This window comes from Podarcis pityusensis (assembly GCF_964106645.2).
Source record: "Podarcis pityusensis genome assembly, chromosome: 2".
In the NCBI taxonomy this organism is placed as follows: Eukaryota; Metazoa; Chordata; class Lepidosauria; order Squamata; family Lacertidae; genus Podarcis; species Podarcis pityusensis.
This window is the reverse complement of record NC_138029.1, coordinates 11,868,474-11,891,206: the sequence shown is the minus strand read 5'-3', so window position 1 is coordinate 11,891,206 and position 22,733 is coordinate 11,868,474. Positions and strand designations below refer to the sequence as shown.

Here is a 22,733-nt window from a genome sequence, read left to right as displayed (position 1 = left end):
AAAGCATTTACAGCTTGCAAAGGGAGAGAAACAACAGTGTCATATAAAACTGTTTCTTTCTTCATACATTTGTATGCGTACACAGATGATGATGAAATGATGGTATTATTTATATGCTGTCCATCTGACCGGGTTGCCCCAGCCACTCTGGGCGGCTCCCAACAAAATATTAAAAACACAATAAAGCACACAGCCCTAAGCCTTTCCTCTCCCTCTGAACCCCCAGCGAAAGCTTGGCATGGCTGCCTGTGTAGAAAGAAAACCTAATGAGGAAGTTGTGGGAATGGAAGGGAGGGCAGCACCTCTTACTTCCTATTCTGTTATCTCCACCCTGGGAAAACCCTCTTGAGCGAGGCTCTGCCCATGTTCTTAACACCCTGTTCCTGCAACCTCAGGGTGACCGAGGTGAATTTTCTGGGCTGCAGCAGAAGCTCACTGTTGTGGCTGGGAAAGAGATTGTGGGTTCTTCCCCACTTCACAAGAAAACCTCTGCTGTCAGTTCCTTCAGCTTCAATCAGAACCCCAGGGCAGCTTTTTGCTAGCCTTGGGGGATATCTGATCACGCAGCTACACAGGAAGCTGCCTTATATATCCAGTCAGACCAGGGATCGATCCAGCTCCGTGTCTTCAGTCCCAGGGATGGAGAACCTGTGTGGCTCTCTGGATGCTGCTGGACTCCAACTCCCATCAGCCCCAGGGATGAAGCTGGGGATTTGAAATATACTCGGAGTCGAGAGTGGATTTCATGCTCTTTATTCAGCTCATAGTGGTGAGGAGGAATGGAAGTTCCCCCAGAATGTCTGCTTTATATACATTATTTACACAATGGGCCCCACGTGATTGGCTAATTCCAGGATTCTCCTGAGGGCCAATCAGGTAGCGGATTCACTTCCACCTGGAGCTGGATTGGGGGGTTCCTGTGGACCAATCAGACTGCTGCATTCTGAATCCTATTGTTCTAGGACCAATCAGACTGCTGCATTCTGAATCCTATTGTTCTAGGACCAATCAGACTGCTGCATTTTGGATCCTATTCCACTCAGTACATAACAGAATTGAACCTCTGACCTTTAGTGTACTGAACATGTGCTTCCCCGCTAAGCTATGGACCTTTCTCGAGAAGGCATGCATGCAGTTTTACATTCCCTGGTTCAGTGGGAGAAGAGGAAACTGTGGCCTCTTTTGTCTGTTTCTCCCCTCAACCTACCACCTTCTCTACCAGCTCCGCCTCTGCAGCCTACTTGAGACCCTGCTTGTTACAGTATGCGGGCCAGGCAAGGTAGGCAGGCAGGCAGGTTTGGAGGAAGAATTGATGGGGAGAAGCTGTGGCTGCCTCTTTTTCTCCTGTTACATCGGGGGATTTAAAAGGCGCTCCTGCTGCACCAAGGTTGTGGCCTGGCAACTGCAGCTGGCTTTCGGGGCCATTCGAGTTCCCCAGTAGCCCTTGCATAGCTACATACCCTCTAACATGTCTCTGATGAAAATAGGGTTGTCCTATGTGGGTTAAACCACAGAGCCTAGGGCTTGCCGATCAGAAGGTCGGCGGTTCGAATTCCCGCAACGGGATGAGCTCCCGTTGCTCGGTCCCTGCTCTTGACAACCTAGCAGTTCGAAAGCACATCAAAGTGCAAGTAGATAAATAGGTACCGCTCCGGCGGGAAGGTAAACGGCATTTCCGTGCGCTTCTCTGGTTCACCAGAAGCGGCTTAGTCATGCTGGCCACATGACCTGGAAACTGTACGCCGGCTCCCTCGGCCAATAAAGCGAGATGAGCACCGCAACCCCAGAGTCGGCCACGACTGGACCTAATGGTCAGGGGTCCCTTTACATTTATTCTGTTGTTGTTATATTTATACCCCACCCATCTGACTGGTTGCCCCAGCAACTCTGGGCAGGTTCCAACATATATGAAAACGTAATAAAACATTAAACATGGAAAAACTTCCCTATGCAGGACTGCCTTCAGATGTCTTCGAAAGGTTGCATAGTTACTTATCTCCTTGGCTCGGAGGTTGCATAACTCCAACATTTCTGCGATGAAAATAGGAGTGTCTTAAGGAAAAGCCGGGACATTCCAGGATCAAAGCAGAAACCGGGATGCCTTCAGTAAATCCAGGACTGTCCTTGGAAAATAGGGACACTTGGAAGGTCTTTAACTATTGATGGGGAACCCCTTCAGCCATATTTCTTTTCCCACCCCTGCAAATAGTTAATTAACTGGTGGAATTATTATTTATCCAAACCGTGTATGAGCTGCCGTTCCTGCACTCGGAGTGGCGTGCAGCGAGATATAAGCTCATCAGCCAACAAAAGCAGAGAAAGGGCACCGGTCAAGACAAACAAAGCCAGCCAGCTGAGCAAAAGGCCAAAGGGAAGTGACGTTTTTATGCAGATGCACACCACACCTCCAGAAGGCCAGTACTGAGGAAGAAGGACAAACTGCAGGGGGAGTGCATTTCACAGCCTTCATTCTCCTGCGGCTGTGAATTTCCCCGAACTTTTCTCATTTCCTTTTACTCTTTCACAACAGATGAGCAGAATGTAGGCCAGGGCCTGTCACTTAGAGAAGGTGTGAGGGGCCTTTTTTCAAACCAAGGGCCACATTTCTTCCCAAGCAACCTTCTGGGGGCCATGTTCCAGTGGCAGGCAGGGCCCCCGGTGAAAGCAGCCTGAGCAGTAGATGTGAATGTTAGCTTTATGTGGTAGGTTAGCTTTTACATACACTCTGTGCTTGAAATTAGCCAGGCACCAGGTGCATTATCCACCTAGCTATTGACCACTTGTGACCAAGTGAAGATGTCTGGGCGCTAGGATAGAGCCTGACATCTCCACCATCTGGAGGTGCATACCTGGGGATCGTTGGATCTGGACTGTATTCAGACACTAATACAGTGGTACCTTAGTTCTCAAACGCCTTGGTATTCAAACAACTTGGAACCCAAACACTGCAAACCCGAAAGTGTTCCGGTTTGCAAACTTTTTGCCAGACATGCTCTGTTTTGAGTGTTACGCTTCCGATTTGAATGGCACACTCCGTTTAGAGTGCCACGCTTCCGTTTAGAGTGTTATGCTGAGGTCTGTCACTTTTTGCTATTTATTTTGTGTTTTTGTGGGTTTTTTTGTTTGTTTTTGTGACTGTGTGGAACCCAGTTTAGCTATGGATTGATTGATTGTGTGACTGCAGTACATTGTTTATTGCTTTCATTTTATGGATCAGTGGTCTCGTTCGTTAGTAAAATTCATGTTAAATTACTGTTTTAGGGGTTGTTTTTAAAAGTCTGGAACAGATTAATCCATTTTGCATTGCTTTCTATGGGAAAGCGTGCCTTGGTTTTGGAACGGACTTCCAGAACGGATTAAGTTTGAGAACCAAGATACCACTGTACCCCATTCTGTAGAATTCTGTCAGTTATATTTTATCTGCACAATCGGAATGAATTTCTGGAACCAAAATGATTTTTCTGTGTAACCTGAGCAGGAGCAGCCACGCTTAAGGAAAAGAGGTCGGAATAGGCCAATATGTATGTGGACTGTCCCTGGATCAAGCGACTGTTCTTCTTTAAGTTCTTCACATTCTTAACTTCCGTATTTTTCTCTCTATAAGACGCACCAGACCACAAGACGCACCTAGATTTGGGAGGAGGAAAACAAGAAAAAAAATATTCTGACTCTCAGAAGCCAGAACAGCAAGAGGGATCGCTGCGCAGTGAAAGCAGCAATCCCTCTTGCTGTTCTGGCTTCTGGGATAGCTGCGCAGCCTGCATTCGTTCCATAAGACGCACACACATTTCCCCTTACTTTTTAGGAGGGAAAAAGTGAGTCTTATAGAGCAAAAAATACGGTAGCTCAAGGTTGTCCTCTGGACTAGCCTGAGGCTTAACTGAGAATCACAGTCAGTCCATCATTTGAAAGAGACTTGCCTCAAAAGTGGCAACTAGGCATTCCATTTTGGCGACCTCAACCTTGGTTTAAGGAGCCATTTCGCCTTGCTAATATATCTGTGTTTCTAACACTGTTTGTGAGTCCTTTCCTATCCTCCAGCCAGGCAAGCAAGCAAGCAATATTATCAGAGCTTTCAGGTGGGTGCACTCAATGTGGGTGCAAGACAGGGCTGACGAGGGGGGTGGCTGGGGATGATGTGTGGTCTGGGGAGATTCCCAAGGGCCAGGTAGAGAGCCCCCCCAAAAAACTTAAGATTCCCCATTCCTGATGTAGGGCCAGCTGGTTGCTGGAATTCTTGCACAGAATGTTGGACAAGGTGAGCAAGAAGACACACTCAGGATCACTTAACACAGATGAGTTAAGATGCAAACTGTTAAGGGGCCCCAAGTATGGATGTTTGCTTTGTGAATCATATCATCTTATAGGGCTTCCCATTAAAACAAAAACAAAAAAGTAGGCCACGTAAGAATGAGTCAGCCAACCCTCCTGTCTTACAATATATATGCATGCATTTTTGCAATTCCAGTCCACCCACTGATTGTTCACATATGCTATAGAAGGAGCCCAAGGTAGCCCTTCTTTTGCAGGGCTTTCGTTGCAAAACACCCTCCTGCGGCGAGGCGTGTGATGTCAAGCAACTGGTTGCTTGAATTGCTCTACAGCCCAATTATGCCCTCATGTCCTTCCTGGTTATTTGCCGAGTTAGGATATAAACTGTTTGAACTATGCAGAGCTTGCTCTGGAGTCCCAGAGGTGCCGCAGCTCAAAACCTGCTTCGAGCGCCTAGCAACTGCGTTGGAAAGCCCTGCTCCACTGTGTGCGGAAGTTCAAGGGACACAGCGTGGTGGCTGAAGGTTTCGCTTGGCGTCAGAAGCCGAGCCCTGGGAGGATATATGTCAAGGAATGAGTTGAGCCTCGTAGTCAAGGCGTGGTCTGGACAGGTCAAAGGTCAAAGCCAGGGAACTTGGCGTATGACTTGTGCTCATCAGGAGGTTTGGACAGGGCTCTGGGTCTTACGGCATGCCAAGATCTGACGCCGGAGGGAAAGCAGTCAAATTATAGCGAGTGTGTTTGTGTGTATGTATGAGTACCAAGGGGAAACAGGAGAGAGGCTTACCAAATTATGTCACAGAGAGAAATTGATGGGCTGTCAGTTCAGGACAAAGAGAAGTGCTTCTTCACATAATGGAATTTATTCCCATGAGAGATGATACCTCTGTTGGTAGAGCACGGGTCTCTTTATCTCAGGGTTGTGGGTTTGAGCCCCATGTTGGACAACAAGATTCCTGTACAGTGGTGCCTCTGGTTAAGAACTTAATTCGTTCTGGAGGTCCGTTCTTAACTTGAAACTGTTCTTAACCTGAAGCACCACTTTAGCTAATGGAGCCTCCCACTGCCGCTGCGCCTCCGCCGCGCAATTTCCGTTCTCATCCTGAAGCAAAGTTCGTAACCCGAGGTACTATTTCTGGGTTAGCGGAGTCTGTAACCTGAAGCGTCTGTAACCTGAAGCGTCTGTAACCCGAGGTTCCACTGTATTGCAGGGGGTTGGACCAGATGGCCCTTGTCGTCTCTTTCAACTCTGCAATTCTATGATTCAGTGTTGTGGTGCACAGAAGTATCTGTGCAGGTTGTGGCAAAGTGAGACGAGACTGATTAATTCACAGCTGTTAGACGCCATAGCTAAGAATGGAACTCCCATGTGCAATGGCAGTATACCTTTAACTGTTGGGGGCAAATGAGTAGGCTGTCTCTTGTCACGACCTGTGTGTGAGCACCTGGAAACATCTGGTTGGCTGGCCGCTGTTGGAAATGTTGCTGAACTTTGTGGACAAAGTAAGGGTGTCCTTCAGTTCACATCATGTTGGTAGAGGAAGGTTTGTCGTCTGGAGTGCATGGCCTGTGTTATGTATTGAGTGAATAGGATCCAAAATGCAGCAGTCTGATTGGTCCTAGAACAATAGGATTCAGAATGCAGCAGTCTGATTGGTCCTAGAGCAATGCAGCAGTATGATTGGTCTGCAGGAGCCACCCAATCCAGCTCCAGATGGAAGTGAACCCACAACCTGATTGGCCTACAGGAGAATTCCGGAATTAGCCAATCACGTGCAGCCCATTGTGTAAATAATGTATATAAAGCAGATACTTTGAGGAGACATTCATTCCTCCTCACCACTAGGAGCTGAATAAAGAGCATGAAATCCACTCTCGACTCAGAGTATATTTCAGCCTGGAATGTGGACTGACTGAAGTGTAGATTAGTTGACCAGGTATTCAGAGGTGGCTTGGGTGAACAAGGACAGCAGCATTTGTTAGATCAAGATGCTATCGCAGGGTCGCCGTCGTAGTCCACTGCAGAAAATTCTGAAGCCCTCTAACTCAGAGGCACCTAGTTCAGGGTCTTTGTCCTCGGACAAGATTGCTGTTCAGAAAGCCAGGTACAAATGCACTCAGTTTGCAGGAAGCTTTTGAGAGGGGCAGAGCTGAGTGCTACAAATCGATCTCTTATTTGGGGACTATTCATACCCATCTTGGTGCGATGAATGAACATCCTCACAATTTACACTGTACTCAGTTGCCTGACTTATTACTCCGTTTGCAGCCTTCGGGCTTGGCTTTTGAATGAGAGCTGTTTTCTCCAGACCTCAGTAGGGCTGAAATGAGACGCCAGAACCCAGGAATGTCATGGTATCAACCACACCGCACCCTCATGGCGTCACCGCTGAGGCATCTTGTGAGAGCCTATGATGTCATTTGCCGTTTCCGCTGCGGGCCAAAAACGCTAAAGAAGACAGCCTGCTCCAGTCTTTCCTCTGTCTCTCTCTCTCTCTCTCTCTGAAACAGTCAGAGGCTGTTGTGTGAGATTGTAGGTCGCTGTCCGCCTGGGTGTGACTCATCAGAGTGTCATTACAGGGAGTGATTTAGCAGAGCAACTTTCATCCCGGCGGCGTGGGAGCTGTGATTCATGTTTCCTTTTCCTTTTCTTTCCCCCCCAAGTTGGTGTAAGCTTGCATAACCAAAAGTTTGGCTGCTAGATTCTTAAAGTCAGACAGGACCATGGAGATCATAGAACAGGGTGGTGGTTAGAGTGTCATGCTCAGAAATCCCCATTCAGCCATGGAGTTCAGTGGATGACCTTCGACTAGTCACTCTCTCTCAGGTCAACCTAATTTCCAGGGTTGTGGCAAGGATAAACTGGTGGTGATGGTGGGGAGAATCAGGTAAATGTCCTTAAGCTTCTTGAAGGAAATTTGGAATGTATGCATGATAGCTAAATAGTTCGGGGAGGGCCGTCATCTCTATTCTCTTTGTTTAAAAATTTTTTTTTAATTCATTTTTAAACAGATTAATTATCATACATACCACAAAATTTCACATCTTATACAATCTTTTTGGACTTCCATCAACACCTCTGATGATCCCCCATTTTTATCATTTCTTCTGCATTTCTTAAATTCATATTGCCTTTAATTATCTTAACTAATGTCTCCCTTTTTATCCAATTATGCAATAATTCAAATTATTCACCTCACAAAACTTCTTGCAAACGTACAAATGTAATCTGGTCGTCACAATTACTTTTCAAATAGTCCGTAAATTTACACCAATCTTCTGTGAATCTCTGGTCCCGCCGGTTTCGAATTCTTCCTGTTAGCTTGTCTAATTCAGCATAGTCCATCAATTTCATTCCTCCAATCTTCTTTCGTCGGTAATTCTTCTTGTTTCCATTTTTGTGCCAATAATATTCTTGCTGCCGTCATTGCATATAAAAACAGCTTACAATCCATTCTGTTCATATCATCTCCTACAATGCCCAGTAAAAATGCTTCTGGTCGTCTTCTCTATTCTCATGAGCTCCTTTATTTTCTAATCATGGCCTAGGAGCCAGAGATATGTTTTGCCACCCGTAAATAAAGTTGCTGTCATTTTGCAGTGCGTGAGGGATGGCTTTCCAGACATTGTTGGACTACAACTCCCATCATCCTTAGCCATTGGCCATGCTGACTTCAGCCAATTGGAATTGTGAAGGGCTGCAGCTTCCTCATTCCTGCAGTGTGAGCAGCATATGTTCTCCAGCAAATGTTCACAGCAGATACGCGCAATTTGATCTACAGTGGTACCTCGGTTTACAAACTTAATCCCTTCTGGAAGTCCGTTCTTAAACCAAAACCGTTCTTAAACTGAGGCGTGCTTTCCCTTATGAGGCCTCCTGCTGCCAGTGCCCTTCCACCATTCGGATTCCATTCTTAGACCGAGGTAAAGTTTGCAAACCTGGACACTACTTCCGGTTTTGCAGAGTTCGTAAACCGAATTGTTCAAAAACAGGACTGTTCTTAAACCGAGGTACCACTGTATTTTGTACTTTCTAAATAGAACATTTTTGTCTTTAATATTCTATTTCTTTATTTTTTTTTAAAAACACACTTTTATGCCACCACATTGTAAAATAGATCAAGGCAGTGTACGCTTAACACATCATTTAATATTACCCAGATGGGTGGGGTAAAATAAATAAATAAATAAATAAATAAATAAATATTAGTGCATTTCAGAGGGTCTGTGAGTCTTCCACTGCTTCAATTAAGGAGCGTTGCCACCATTTACATCTGATGCTTTTCCTGGTTTCAGTGTCACTCCTGTAGAGAAAAACCTCCCAGTTGCTCATAGTCACCTGCAGATAGCCTCAGGTGAAATTCTGTAATGTGACGTATCAACCCAATCATTCCATATTATCTACCCCTCAACCCTTGGAAGTATAGAGAAGTAGATTTTAAGATCGTGGTTAATTATGTGTATAGAAAGACAGGTAGGTAGGTAGGTAGATAAGTATATGTATATCTGTATGTATCTATAAAGTATGTAGATATGTATAAATATGTATGTGGAAAAACAAAGCCCCGAACAAAGGCATGGCATCTGCTGCTACTGGCATATTTTGCTGAACTTTCTCTTTTTATTTCCCTTTTCTCTCCTGTAAGAGTTCTGCAAAACAGAACTATTGTTCTGGAATCCATTCCTAAGAAAATAACTATCTGTGACTTGCAGATGATGGCATCTGTTAATAATGACCAAAGAGATCCTTCCATATAGAGGGGAGAGGGGTTGTCTCTTTGATTGTTTTGGTTTTAAAAGAAAGGATTCCTAAAGGCGTACAACCCTGTAGGAAGACAGTGGGCAAAGATCTAGAAATGCACTTCTGAAAGATCACATCTGTTCACAGACTGCATAAAAACTGCAAGGAGGTTGAACTGTGCTTGCAGATCCACCTTCTTGCATGGCTGTTGGTCAGTTAAGAAAACTGATGCACAAGGCCACTTAAAAACCACATTTCTGTCTTTTGTACATGCAGGGCAATAGTGAGGAAGCCCTTAACAGTGGCACGTGTGAAATTGTTCCTCACTTTATAAAGGAAAAAAGGATCACTTGAAGTTATTCCCCTTAACCAGATACCTTGAGGTGACTTAAACCTCGTGTTCAGGTTGTCTCCAATTTTTGACAGTGTGAAGATGAGTGAATGACGGCAACGAAAAAAGGTTTTGCTAAAATTGACCTAAGGTTTCCACTTTTCTTCCTTTCTTTGGAAGCATCCGGTCCTGGGCACTGAGAATATTTGTCTAATGCAGTCTGGCATTATATTCCCCACGTGAAAGTAAAAATAGCCCTACTAGGTCAGAAAGTCCTTTTCGGGAAAGACCTCTACCTGAGACCTTGGAGAGGTGCTGCTGGATAGAAAAGATAATTCTGGGCTAGATAGACCCCCACAGTATGGGGCAGCTTCATTATAATGCTCATTTCCAACATTTCTGCACTGTGCTGACAAGCACAGGGGAGCTTTTTTTGCAATTTCCCCCTCCCTGCTGGCAAGGGAACATGCTTTGGACTCGACCATAGTTAAACCTAAAACTTTCTCAAGAGAGGGGTGAACAGCTAGCTCCCAAAAGCCAGTGTACAGAGAGAGGAAGACATCAGAAACATAAGAGCACCACTTCTGGAACAGGCCAAAGGCCCAGGAGAACATCCTGTGGAAATCCTACAAGCACTCTCTCCTCTTATGATTTCTGGCAGCTGGTATTCAGAGTTATATCAACAGTGGGGGTAGAACATAGCCATTGCGACTAGCAGTACCATTGGCAGACATCAGATTGCAACCTCCGAACATGCATACCTGGAAAATGATGTGAAAGAGGTGGCGGCTGTTGCGTTTCCATGCTGCTGTCCTGCTGTCCTTTTGCTAAATCACCTGTTCCCTGTGTTTACAACCACATTGTACAGTGGTACCTCGGGTTAAGTTCTTAATTTGTTCTGGAGGTCCATTCTTAACCTGAAACTGTTCTTAACCTGAAGCACCACTTTAGCTAATGGGGCCTCCCGCTGCCGCCGCACCGCCGCTACACAATTTCTGTTCTCATTCTGAAGCAAGTTCGTAACCCGAGGTACTATTTCTGGGTTAGCGGAGTCCGTAACCTGAAGCGTATGTAACCTGAAGCGTATGTAACCCGAGGTACCACTGTACACCGCTTAGCGGCTATGGTGTTAAGGGGTATTTAAGCTTCTGAGATACATACATACATACGAACAACAAAGCATATTTGTTAGTCTTTAAGGCAGTGTTTGAAATTAGCCAGGCACCAGGAGTGTTTTGCTACTGACACAGGTCCAACTGCGACCACATGGAGATCTCTGGATGCCAGATTAGCGACTGATATCTCTGGCTGGCTGGCCTTTCCAGCTTTCTTAAGCAGGTAGGCTTAAGAAGAACTTATTTAATGCATTTGTATCTCAGCTTTTTCCCCAAGGAATACATGGTTCACCTTCCAACTCAGTTAATCCCTACAACGCCGCTGTGAGGTAGGTTAAGATGCTGTGACTGGCCCAATGTCAACCAGTGAGCTTCTTGACTGAGTGGAAATTTGAACCCTGATCTCCCAGGTCCTAGCCCAGCGCTCTAACCAGTATACCACATTGGCTTTCTAGAGTACAGTGGTACCTCTGGTTGCGAACAGGATCTGTTCCAGAGGCCCATTTGCAACATGAAAAGAGCGCAACCCGCAGCGGCGCATCTGCGCATGCGCAGGTTGCGACCCACCACTTCTGCACATGCACGTGATGTAATTTTGCGCTTCTGCGCATGCGCAAGCGGTGAAACTCGGAAGTAACCCTTTCCGGTACTTCCGGAATGCCGCAGGATGTAACCTGAAAGAATGTAACATGAAGCAAACGTAATATGAGGTATGACTGTATTTCTGCTATGGGGCAGCTCTATAGATGAAGTAGGTAAATAAATATGGGGAAAGCAAAATGTCACTTATAGAAGGATCTGAAATATTTTCCTTGAAGCTTGAATTTGTTTTATTCTGGATTGTTTTATTTGATGTTATAATGTGTTGAGATTTTTTTCTGTAAAATATAAAGTGGTAAACTGCAGAAGTGAAAATAATAATAATAATAATAATAATAATAATAATAATAAATCCCATAGCAAAAAAGGCGCCTAGACATTCCGTTCTGACTGTAACCTAGGTTTAAGGTGCCATTTGGTGATTAGCTTATATATCTGAGTTTCTAACACTTCTTTAAGGTGCCACAGGACTCTATTGTTTTTGCTGCAAGAGACTTAATTTCTATAGACATTGTTATATTTATGCAGTGGCTACATAAAACGTCCAATTCTGGTGTCACACTAGCGACACGGATCAGTTTAAAGAGAATTCACAGTTAAAGCGCTGATCCTTACTATGTTCAGTTGAAGATATCAGTGCAAATCTTCCAGTCCATGCTGTTTGCCTGTTTACTGCAAAAAGATGTTCATTGTGCAGTAATGTATCCCACAAATAAGTAACATTTCTTTGCAGCTCAAGGCTGATTCTGGTTCTGGGTTCTGACCTTCCTTGCCATGTTGGAACAGTGTATACTAAAGAACACAGAGCCTGGAAAAGCCTTAAGTTTCGGAAACCCTCAAGATTCTTTTGACACTCGCTTCCAGTAAGGAGTGACAGTGTGGGCTTGAGCCCGAGTGTTGGTTTGAGTCAGTAACATAAGGCAAGGCAGCTCGTTCTAACTTTCCCTTACATTCCACTAAACCTCCTCTTGGTTAAAATGCTCTCTCCCAAAGGGGCTAGCTCCCAACCCATTCATTCTCGTCTCAGCATTTTGCAGATTTTTATAGTCACAGAAAATGTCTTGGAATCTTGCTGGTTTGCAGAATCTTGCCATTTTGGCAGAAGGCGCCCGTGGCTGCTGAACATTATGTGCATCAGAAGCCAACAGCTGCTACCAGCTGGTGGAGGGGGGGGGGAGAGAAATAAATGTGGCAGGCGTTAGGACCTGGAGGATGCCTCCAACGCGAGGCTCAGGCAGTCTTTGTGGCAAAGACTGAGCTGAAAGCAGCAGCTTGTGAATCACTTCCTCCTTCTATAGCCAACACCCCCTGCCCTCTTTTTACCTCCTGCGCCTCTTAAAGGCCCCCTCCCTGCCCCATGCTTCCTCAAGCAGCCCATCCTACTTCACTGTTTACCCCTGCCAATCCCCCATCCCCAACTGCACTATACTGTATAATGAAACCTCAGCAACGAAAAACATGCTAGCTGTTGATCAAATAGTTATATGCTTCTTGGGGCTTTTCTTTTCTTTTAAACCATTAATGTACAGTTACTGAATGTTCAGAGAATCCTGGCATCTACCATCATGGAAAACCCTCCAGTTGGAAAGAATATTAATGTCTCCCCACTGCTCCCAAGCATAATAATAATAATAATAATAATAATAATAATAATAATAATAAATTTATTATTTATACCCCGCCCATCTGGCTGGGCTTCCCCAGCCACTCTGGGCGGCTTCCCAAAAAATATTAAAATACTGTAATACATCAAACATTAAAAGCTTCCCTAAACAGGGCTGCCTTCAGATGTCTTCTAAAAGTCTGGTAGTAGTTGTTCTCTTTGACATCTGGTGGGAGGGCGTTCCACAGGGAGGGTGCCACTACCGAGAAGGCCCTCTGCCTGGTTCCCTGTAACTTGGCTTCTCGCAGGGAGGGAACCGCCAGAAGGCCCTAAGCGCTGGACCTCAGTGTCCGGGTAGAACGATGGGGGTGGAGACGCTCCTTCAGATATACTGGACCGAGGCCGTTTTGTAATAGGGACTCCCCACCCCCAACACACTTCCACCGTGCTCCTCCTAAGTAAGCATTTTATTGTTTCAGCCATTCGGTATAACAATGCAAAGCAATAAAACTTTCGATAATATTTTGACAGCGGCGTATTATGATAACAAATGCATTGCCGGCACACAGTGCACAGCGTTGCTTTCTGCACTTTGCTGCTGCAACTGGAAAAGCAACCACATTCCTTCAAGCAAACTACTCATCCTTAAGTAGGAAGCAGACGTCTTCTTTGAAATGGATGAGTCCGTAATTCCAGACAAGCTCCAGTCCTGGTAACTCCTCTCTGACTACACTAATGAGTGAATGTTGAGAGCACCCTATTGGACAGTTCCCATAACATCACTGCTGAGGAATCACATGTTTCTCCCTACCTCTCTCCCCAGCCACACAGGACATTTTGCAATTTTAACAAATGTAGTAAGATTTAAGTGTGGGAGGGCTCATGTAGCCATTCAGAGTTAAAAACTCCACCAAGGCTATCATTTCCTGCTTTTGGCCAGCCAAAAGCCCTTTTCTGTCCTTATCTTGTCTTGCATTTTCATCATCATCATCATTATCATCATCATATTTGTATGCTGCTTTTCCATAGATAAAACCGTGATCAAAGGCGGCTTACGACATGAAAAGATTTACGTATAAACATAGGCATAAACATTAAACAAAGCACATCAAATAAAACACTTCCCTTTGTTCACTTCCCTTCTGCATTGAAATACGAGCACATTCTGCAGAATACCATCTCCTGCACAGTGCAACCCAATAGGGCATATATGTTTGCCCAAATGATGGAAACATTATGCATTAATGCACCAGTATGTCTTTTTCATATAAATTTATTTATTATTGTAATTATTGGTTGCTTTTGTAATGGAAAGTGAACCCCAAGCAATCTACAGTATAATAGAAAAATGAAAACAAATATAAAATGAAAAGAAAAGAAAAACATATACATAAAAATCTGTCTAACACATGCCACCCACTAAAGGAGGACACAGTATCTAAAACTCTCCAGGTTAAGGGCCAAAAACCTGGCTGAAAATAAATATTTTTTGCCTGGTGCTTAAAAGCAGCCAGTGTTGGCCATGAGTCCCTGGGGAGAGCATTCCACAAACAGGGAGCCACCACTGAAAAGGCCTGTTCTTGTGTTGCCACTCTTCACACCTCCCTTAGTCCATGCGGTCCTGGAATCCTGAGCCACATAAGACTTTGTAGGTCAAAACCAGCACTTTGAATTGAACCTGGAAATTAATTGATAGCCAATGCAGTCATGCCAGAATTGGTTTTATATGCTGGTTCCAAATTTTTGCCCTGCAATCTCCCATTCCACAGCTTACCCAGGAGAGGAGGCATCCTTGCTTGAGCTCATGATGCCTTGTGGTCAAGATCATTAAGGCAATTCGCTAAGAGCTCCACTTTTCACAGAGATGCAGAGATGCTTGCCTGGTCTGTTATGCATTTGGAAATCCAGCTTCAACCAGTTTTTTTAAAAACCCTAATGTGTTTAAAGCCACATTAAAGCCATTCACACATGCAGAACAGTGTTTCAAGAGAGGCCCGAAGATGCTTTTAGCATCACTTTTGGGAATGGCCCAACTCCAAATTTCATTAGTAAGTCAATCCCACTCTATGCATTCTCCAGACACCCCTGCACCCATCTATCATTGTTAGACTACTTTCCTCACTGTTGGCTCAATCCACTGGGAACAGCTCAGTTTTCACCGTTAGCTTTGAAAACACGTGAGCTCACTGTTTGGAAAGCATAGTGGCTGCAATCCTGCACATTTCATAGGCTTTCTAGACATGCCTCTGGCCCAAATAGGCAAACAGAACTGGAGGACAAGGCAGGGAGCGTTATAGAAAAAGGCTGGTAATCATGTCACAAAGCCAACAGACTAGTGAGAATCATGGCAGCTGTAGCCTGTCCTTGGGCCTGTTGGCTCCCTTAAAGGTAAAGGTGAAGGGACCCCTGACCATTAGGTCCAGTCGTGACCGACTCTGGGGTTGCGGCGCTCATCTTGCTTTGTTGGCCGAGGGAGCTCGGCCAGCATGACTAAGCCGCTTCTGGCGAACCAGAGCAGCGCACGGAAATGCCATTTACCTTCCCGCTGGAGTGGTACCTATTTATCTACTTGCACTTTGACGTGCTTTCGAACTGCTAGGTTGGCAGGAGCTCACCCCGTCGCGGGGATTCGAACCGCTGACCTTCTGATCGGCAAGTCCTAGGCTCTGTGGTTTAACCCACAGCGCCACCCGCGTCCCCTGTTGGCTCCCTTACCTTGGTCCTTATGCAGAATTCATTTCAGCAGTTCATTATACTCCACCAGTGGCAGAATTGTGAAAGGGTTGAACTTGGAATCAGCTGTTTTCAGGAGCTTTGGCCCTTGGGGAGCTCCACAAACGGCCTCAGCATAGCAACATTATGCTCCTCAAACATGCTGGTAATCAACAGGATAAAACTGTGATATAAAAGTGCCAGCTTTTCCCAATCACAGGTAGGTAGGTTAAGGCTTCTCCTGCCACCTAAAAGATCCCTCCCCATAATGCTCATCCCTCATAGTGTAGCCTGTAAATGTATGTCAAGTATTTCATGCATTCATTCAAATCACATTCCTAAATGTGCCTTAAAAGCAAAAAACTTTGCCAATGTTTTAATTACCGGTAAATTGGATAAGAGAGATTCTTCCTGGTGTTCTATTCTGTTTGTTAGTACTAATCTAACTGAAGCCGACCTCTTGCAAAACTTTATTTAACTTTGCAGGAGTCATGCAAAGAGTTTTTGCCTGACCTTGCTTGACCTTGCAGGTCCTCTCTTGCAGTGCTTCTCTTGTATATTTTTCCTGATTATTTATAATGCTGCTAATAAGTTGACTATATTCTTGTGCTGTGTTGCACAGAAGCTTTTGATAGCCACACTTTGGGCTTCTCCAGATTGGTGTGTTTTATTGCCGGTGTCTTCTGCAACATGTTCTTCACACAATAATAGCGCATTAGCGGTGGAGTTATCCTGATCCCTGATGCTAGCATGACACACACAAAAACCCCAGACCATTTGTGGTATGAAAAGTTAGGGGATTTCAGCGGAAGAAGGTACGTGGGGTATGCACTGATTTGAAATGAAGCAGTGTGACCGCCCCAAAACTTTGGCAGACACAAACAGTATTGAAAGCAATACTATCCCAATACCGTTATGAACACAAATAATAACAAATGCACAATAAAAAGGATGTCTGGAGAGCCCCAAGATGTCGCAACTCAGAGGTGTCCACCTGTTTGTCAGTTCCGTCGCGAAGCTGGAAGGAAACTGTTGGGAGTTATTGTAGGTCTGTCTTCACTCTAAAATAGAGCTGGCTTCACAGTCTTCCACGGGGTAGAGAATTCCATTGTGGGGAGCAGAGCACATCACTGAGAAAACCCTGCAGCTTCTCACCCTCATTTTGATGTCAGGTGGCACCGGAAGTTGAGTAGGGCTTCATTTGTATACCTGAGCAAACAGAGCAGGTTCACTATGGAACTTCCTTTCTTCAGATTACCTCACATTTAGCCTGGGCCTTCACTTGTTCAGTCAGTACAATTTTCCCTGTATCTCATTAGGTTTTATTATATATATATATATATATATATATATATATATTTGTTGTTGTTGTTGTTTAGTCATTTAGTCATGTCCAACTCTTCGTGACCCCATGGACCAGAGCATGCCAGGCACTCCTGTCTTCCACTGCCTCCCGCAGTTTGGTCAAACTCATGCTGGTAGCTTCGAGAACACTGTCCAACCATCTCGTCCTCTGTCGTCCCCTTCTCCTTGTGCCCTCCATCTTTCCCAGCATCAGGGTCTTTTCCAGGGGGCCTTCTCTTTTCATACACCCACCCACCCACCCCATGTTTTTCCGTCTATAAGATGCCCCCATGTATAAGACGCCCCCTATTTTTGGGGACTCAGATTTAAGAAAATGGGGGCAGATATATCCGTGTATAAGATGCCCCCTAATTTTTGACATTATTTTTCAGGAAAAAACCCTAGTCTTATACACGGGAAAATATGGTGTGTGTGTGTATTATTGGTGGGTTTTTTTGTAAAATTGCAAAAACAAAACTCAAGTGTTAAATAATTAGTTTAAATAATAGGAGAAAATATATATAATAGGAAAGAATATATACATATTGCTGTCACATATAGAATTCCTTGGTTGCCCTTCAAGTCTTTTTACTGGCTATGTTTAGATTCCAAGTCCTTTAGGTGCAGACACGTTCCTTGAATGTCAATTGTTCCAAGTCACCCTGGAGCCTGGATATAGGACAGGCCATAGGTCTAAATGAATACTAAAATAAGCATGACTAGGAGCTGCCCTGGAATTGTGGGTACCCTAAAACGTGCCCAGAGAGGCCTTCCCTGGTGCCCCCCAGGGTTGAAACGAAGCTTGAAAAAAGCATTGTAGCCAGTAGTTATGGGGTGCCTGTGACCATTTCTCCAGTTTGCAAATGTGCCCACAGGCCCCCCCCCCAAGGCTGTAAACCCCTGGCGTAAAATTAGGGGTCCAGATCCGCGGTCTCCTGCCCTTCTCACGTTTGCCCTCCCATCGGGTCTGTCTGGTTAGAAGCATACAATGGCGTCTCCTAGCAACCACACATTTTTTCCTGCCTTGGAAAATGGCCGACTGGCTCAGCCTAGGAGGCTAAAGAGGTAGCATGGTGGTGAGTTTGCCCAGGCTCTGTCGGGCTGTTGCCCAAGCCGGCTCTCCTGTTCCCTCTGGGAGCAAGACATTGATGTGCATATGACAGATGGCTTAGGGCAGAGATTTTAGATGTGGAGGCTTCCTGTACCACAGCTGCCCACCTGAGGAGTCCTGTCCGCCTCCCAAATTTCCAACCCAGAGGTGAGACGGGATTGTGTGTGGATGGGGAGCATTGCTGTGCCCATGGGCCTTGTCAACAACCCCTTTGGAGGTGTGGGGAAGTGGGGGCACGGCCTTCATGCCTCAGAGCAGCCCTCCAGTTGGACTAACCCATGGGTAGGCAAACTAAGGCCCGGGGGCTGGATCCGGCCCAATCGCCTTCTCAGTCCGGCTCACGGACGGTCCAGGAATCAGCGTGTTTTTAAATGAGTAGAATGTGTGCTTTTCTTTAAAATGCATCTCTGGGTTATTTGTGGGGCCTGCCTGGTGTTTTTACATGAGTAGAGTGCTTTTATTTAAAATGGGTTATTTGTGGGGCATAAGAATTCGTTCTCCCCCCCCCCAAAATATAGTCCGGCCCCCCACAAGGTCTGAGGGACAGTGGACTGGCCCCCTGCTGAAAAGTTTGCTGACCCGTGGACCAACTACAGGTCAGGGGCCTGGGCTGGGCTGGCTTTACAAACCACCGCAGTGAACTACAGTTTATAGCTTCCACTTCTGAGGGACCTCGAGTCTCGACTACCAAGTTTCAGTTTCGACATAACTGCTTAAAAAATAAAAGAAAGCAGACCCTAAAACAGTTATGATTGTTCTGATACAACATTGCTTATGAAAACAGGCTTGTTGCAAAACATATGCCATACCCTCCAACATTTCTCTGATGACAATAGGGATGATGTCCTATTCCATAATAATAGTTATTATAATCAAAATATTATTTATACCACACCTATCTAACTGGGTTGCCCCAGCAACTCTGGGTGGCTTCCAGCATACAGTATATAAAAACATTTTAAAAAATTAAATCTTTCCCTATACAGGGCTGACTTCAGATGTCTTCTAAAGGTGGTATAGTCACTTATCTCCTTAGCTTGGAAGTCGCATAATTCCATACCCTCCAAAATTTCTCTGAAGAAAATAGGGACGTCCTAAGGAAAAGTGAGGGACGTGGGTGGCACTGTGGGTTAAACCACAGAGCCTAGGACTTGCCGATCAGAAGGTCGGCGGTTTGAATCCCCACGACAGGGTGAGCTCCCATTGCTCGGTCCCTGCTCGTGCCAAGCTAGCAGTTCGAAAGCACATCAAGTGCAAGTAGATAAATAGGTACTGCTCCGGCGGGAAGGTAAACGGCGTTCCCGTGCGCTGCTCTGGTTCGCCAGAAGTGGCTTAGTCCTGCTGGCCACATGACCCGGAAGCTGTACGCCGGCTCCCTTGGCCAATAAAGCGAGATGAGAGCCGCAACCCCACAGTCGGCCATGACTGGACCTAATGGTCAGGGGTCCCTTTACCTTTACCTTTAAGGAAAAGTGGGACATTCTGGGATCAAATCAGAAACCGGGACATATTCTGTTAATCTGCCCCTGGAAAACAGGGACTCTAGGAGGGTCTGCAGTAAACTACAGTTTATGGCCTCCATATATGGGGGCCTCAAGTCTCAACGCATACTAAACTACTAAATTTCAAATTCGACACAACTGCTTAAAAAAAAAAAGTAAACGACTCTAAAACAGACATTGTTGTTCTGAGACAATATTTCGTCTGCAAACAGGCTTGTTGCAAAATATATGCTTTATTTAGATGGTTTGCTTTTAGTTGGTTTTTTGTACCAGTATATTTGCAGAAGGAAAAGTTTATTTTACATTTCCATTGTTGTCCTTGATGTTAGAATAATTTTTTGGTAATGCTATGAGGCCTCAGTATGTCTCAGTCTGGCCCTGGGCCTTGGTTTAGAGGCCTGCGGCTGAAGAATGAGTTCTGTGGGCCTGGTGTTTCTTAGAACCCTTTTGGATGTTGATCTGTATCAACATATCTTCACAGTTGAATGAATGAAACGTTATTGTTTAAAGCCATCCACCACCGCAATATAAATACAGCAAACAATCATTCTTGACATATTCCACAGATGACAGATATACAAAAGAAAACAGAAAAGTAATACTCTGCCCTCCCATATGAATCACACATTATCCCTCCACAATAAACTATAGAAGTGTTAAAAATACAACGAGCAAGTTGTATTCTCAGATCTTCCTTGTGCATGAAGTGAAAATGGGAACTGGAGTGAGTGTGACCATGTCAAAATAAAAAAGCAAGTGAAGACACAGGAAACTTCCGGTTGTGCCGCACTTGACAATTGTTAGGTCTCAGCCAAATCGGTCTCATACCAGCAAGCCTGCAGGGCTATCCACAGAAGAATATCATTCCATTTTAATTCACTAACCTACCTGGAAAAATGAAAATGAAATGTCAGCCCACTGCTTCTCGGGAGTGGTTTACAAATTGCTGTTAAAATGTGAAAAGGTGGGAGTTATCCTCCCCTCTGCCCAGAGCAGCCCTATGCGCTGTGCTGTGCTCTGTGACTCTTCTGGGCATGCTTTCTTATTGAAAGGAGGCAAGCAAGCCTGTAGCATTAATTTGCACAAGGAAGCAACAGGCAGCTCTTTCTATAGAGGGCTAATTCTGAGTCTCTGTATGGGGAGTTGGTGAACGCTCCTATCACACCTGCTAGGGCAGAATTACCCATTGAATCAGAGGCTGATTAGAAGGAGCTGATGGCTGAGAAATAAACCACGCACGATTGCAGCAGGCAGCCCTCCTCTGTGGGTGGGCACTCGCAGGAGTCTTTTTAAGTATTTTATTTCTGTTTATTTTTTTGTGGCACACTTACACGCCCGGCACTCAGTTTGGGACTTACTAGAGTAAGCGCATATCCACCCACCACGACGAAGTGACGTCTTTATGTTGCATTTGCTCAATGGTTGCTGAAATCAGCCGGATAAGGGAAAGGGCCTTGTGCTGGAACAGTTGCAGGTTGACAGGAACCAACATATTCTCTATCAATAAAACTAGAGGAAGTGGGGATGTAACGCCGCGTTTTGATTTGCAGAAGGGAATTGCCCAATAGCACAGACCCTGTGGGAGCCAGCAGCTGTCTCAGATTTCTTTATTGCTGCCTCCCAGACCTATTTAGATTATTTTCCTAAACCTAGGAGAAGAGTACATAACTAAACTGAAGTTGCCTGCTATGTTGTAGCAGGAGAAGTAGAAATGGAGGGACTGGTTGGAAGGCCAGAAGGTGAAATGGGGGTTGCCGACAAAGCAGGGGCAATAAGTATCCAGAGTGCCCGTTTTTGAATTTACAAAATTGTAGGCTCCAGAACTATCTCTGTGATGATTGCATAGGGCATTTCTCTTTTGAATCCAGGTATTATTTCATTCGGGGGGGGGGGGGGAATAAATACTGAAAAACTAAACCAAGAGTTTCAATAACAGCCCTGCCAAATGAGGTTCATGTGCAGTGTTATTCCCTATATTTCACATTAGCAACTACGGCAAGGAGAGCGATTTGTGACAGCTCTGCAGTGTAGTCCACTGAAGATTGCAGGTTGGGGCAAAAGGTCTGTGTGGATTAGCCTAAGGGGGAGAGAATGGCTTACAACAAACCTACAATTATTATAATACCTCGGTAGCAGTTTGAGGATTGGGCCGAGGGGCTCAGAGAATAGCTTGCAAACAACCTTGCAGCGTAGCCCACTGTTATTGTTACACTATTGCTGGTTGTGGGGCTGTGCTGAGAGACAGTACAGTGGTACCTCGGGTTAAGTACTTAATTCGTTCCGGAGGTCCGTTCTTAACCTGAAACTGTTCTTAACCTGAAGCACCACTTTAGCTAATGGGGCCTCCTGCTGCCGCCACGCCGCTGGAGCACGATTTCTGTTCTTATCCTGAAACAAAGTTCTTAACCTGAAGCACTATTTCTGGGTTAGCAGAGTCTGTAACCTGTAGTGTATGTAACCTGAAGCGTATGTAACCTGAGGTACCACTGTAGTTTATAACAGCTCTGCAGTGTAGCCCACAGTTAATGTTACAGGTCAGAGCTGGAACTGAGGCTGGTTTCGATTCGTAAGTCAAACATCCTCCATATTTATCTATTTTAGATATTTATATTCTACTGAATATTCATAATGTCTAAAATGTCCTGTAGTTTGCAGCAATCTGGTTAAATTGTCCCCTCAGTTTTCCTTCCCAGTCTAAGGGCTCGTTCACACTTCTGCTTGTTCCATGCCTAGAAAGCAGGAGTCCTAGAGGTTTTCTGCTTGCCCCATGCTTTCTCGGCATGGATCCGAGCAGTTTTGCATTTGCCCCACAGCTTTCCCCTGGAAAACACACGCTTTACCACCGAATCAGAACAAATGGCAATTCAAGGAAAACTCAGTTGCCATTTGGTCTGATTCAGCAGTAAACTTCAGGTTTTCCTGAGGGAAGTGGCAAGGTAGTTGGAGGTGTGGCGAAGCCCTCAGTTTCATGCAGAAGCACTGTGCTCAGTTGATCTGCTTGCAGACAGGTTAAAGGTAAAGGTAAAGGTAGGGATGCAGATGGCGCTGTGGGTTAAACCACAGAGCCTAGGACTTGCCGATCAGAAGGTCAGTGGTTCGAATCCCTGCAACAGGGTGAGCTCCTGTTGCTCAGTCCCTGCTCCTGCTAACCTAGCAGTTTGAAAGCATGTCAAAGTGCAAGTAGATAAATAGGTACCGCTCCGGCAGGAAGGCAAATGGCGTTTCCGTGTGCTGCTCTGGTTTCTCCAGAAGTGGCTTAGTCATGCTGGCCACATGACCCAGAAGCTGTACGCCGGCTCCCTCGGCCAATAAAGCGAGATGAGCGCCGCAACCCCAGAGTCGGCCACGACTGGACCTAATGGTCAGGGGTCCCTTTACCTTTAAAGGTAAAGGTAAAGGGAC

The 22,733-nt window shown here is 45.3% G+C and overlaps 1 protein-coding gene across 1 annotated transcript in view; it reads left to right on the top strand.

Moving 5' to 3' along the window:
- The window catches only part of RBMS2 (RNA binding motif single stranded interacting protein 2), a 73,721-nt gene that overhangs the window by 21,990 nt on the left and 28,998 nt on the right, over window positions 1-22,733 (top strand). The window lies entirely within an intron of this gene.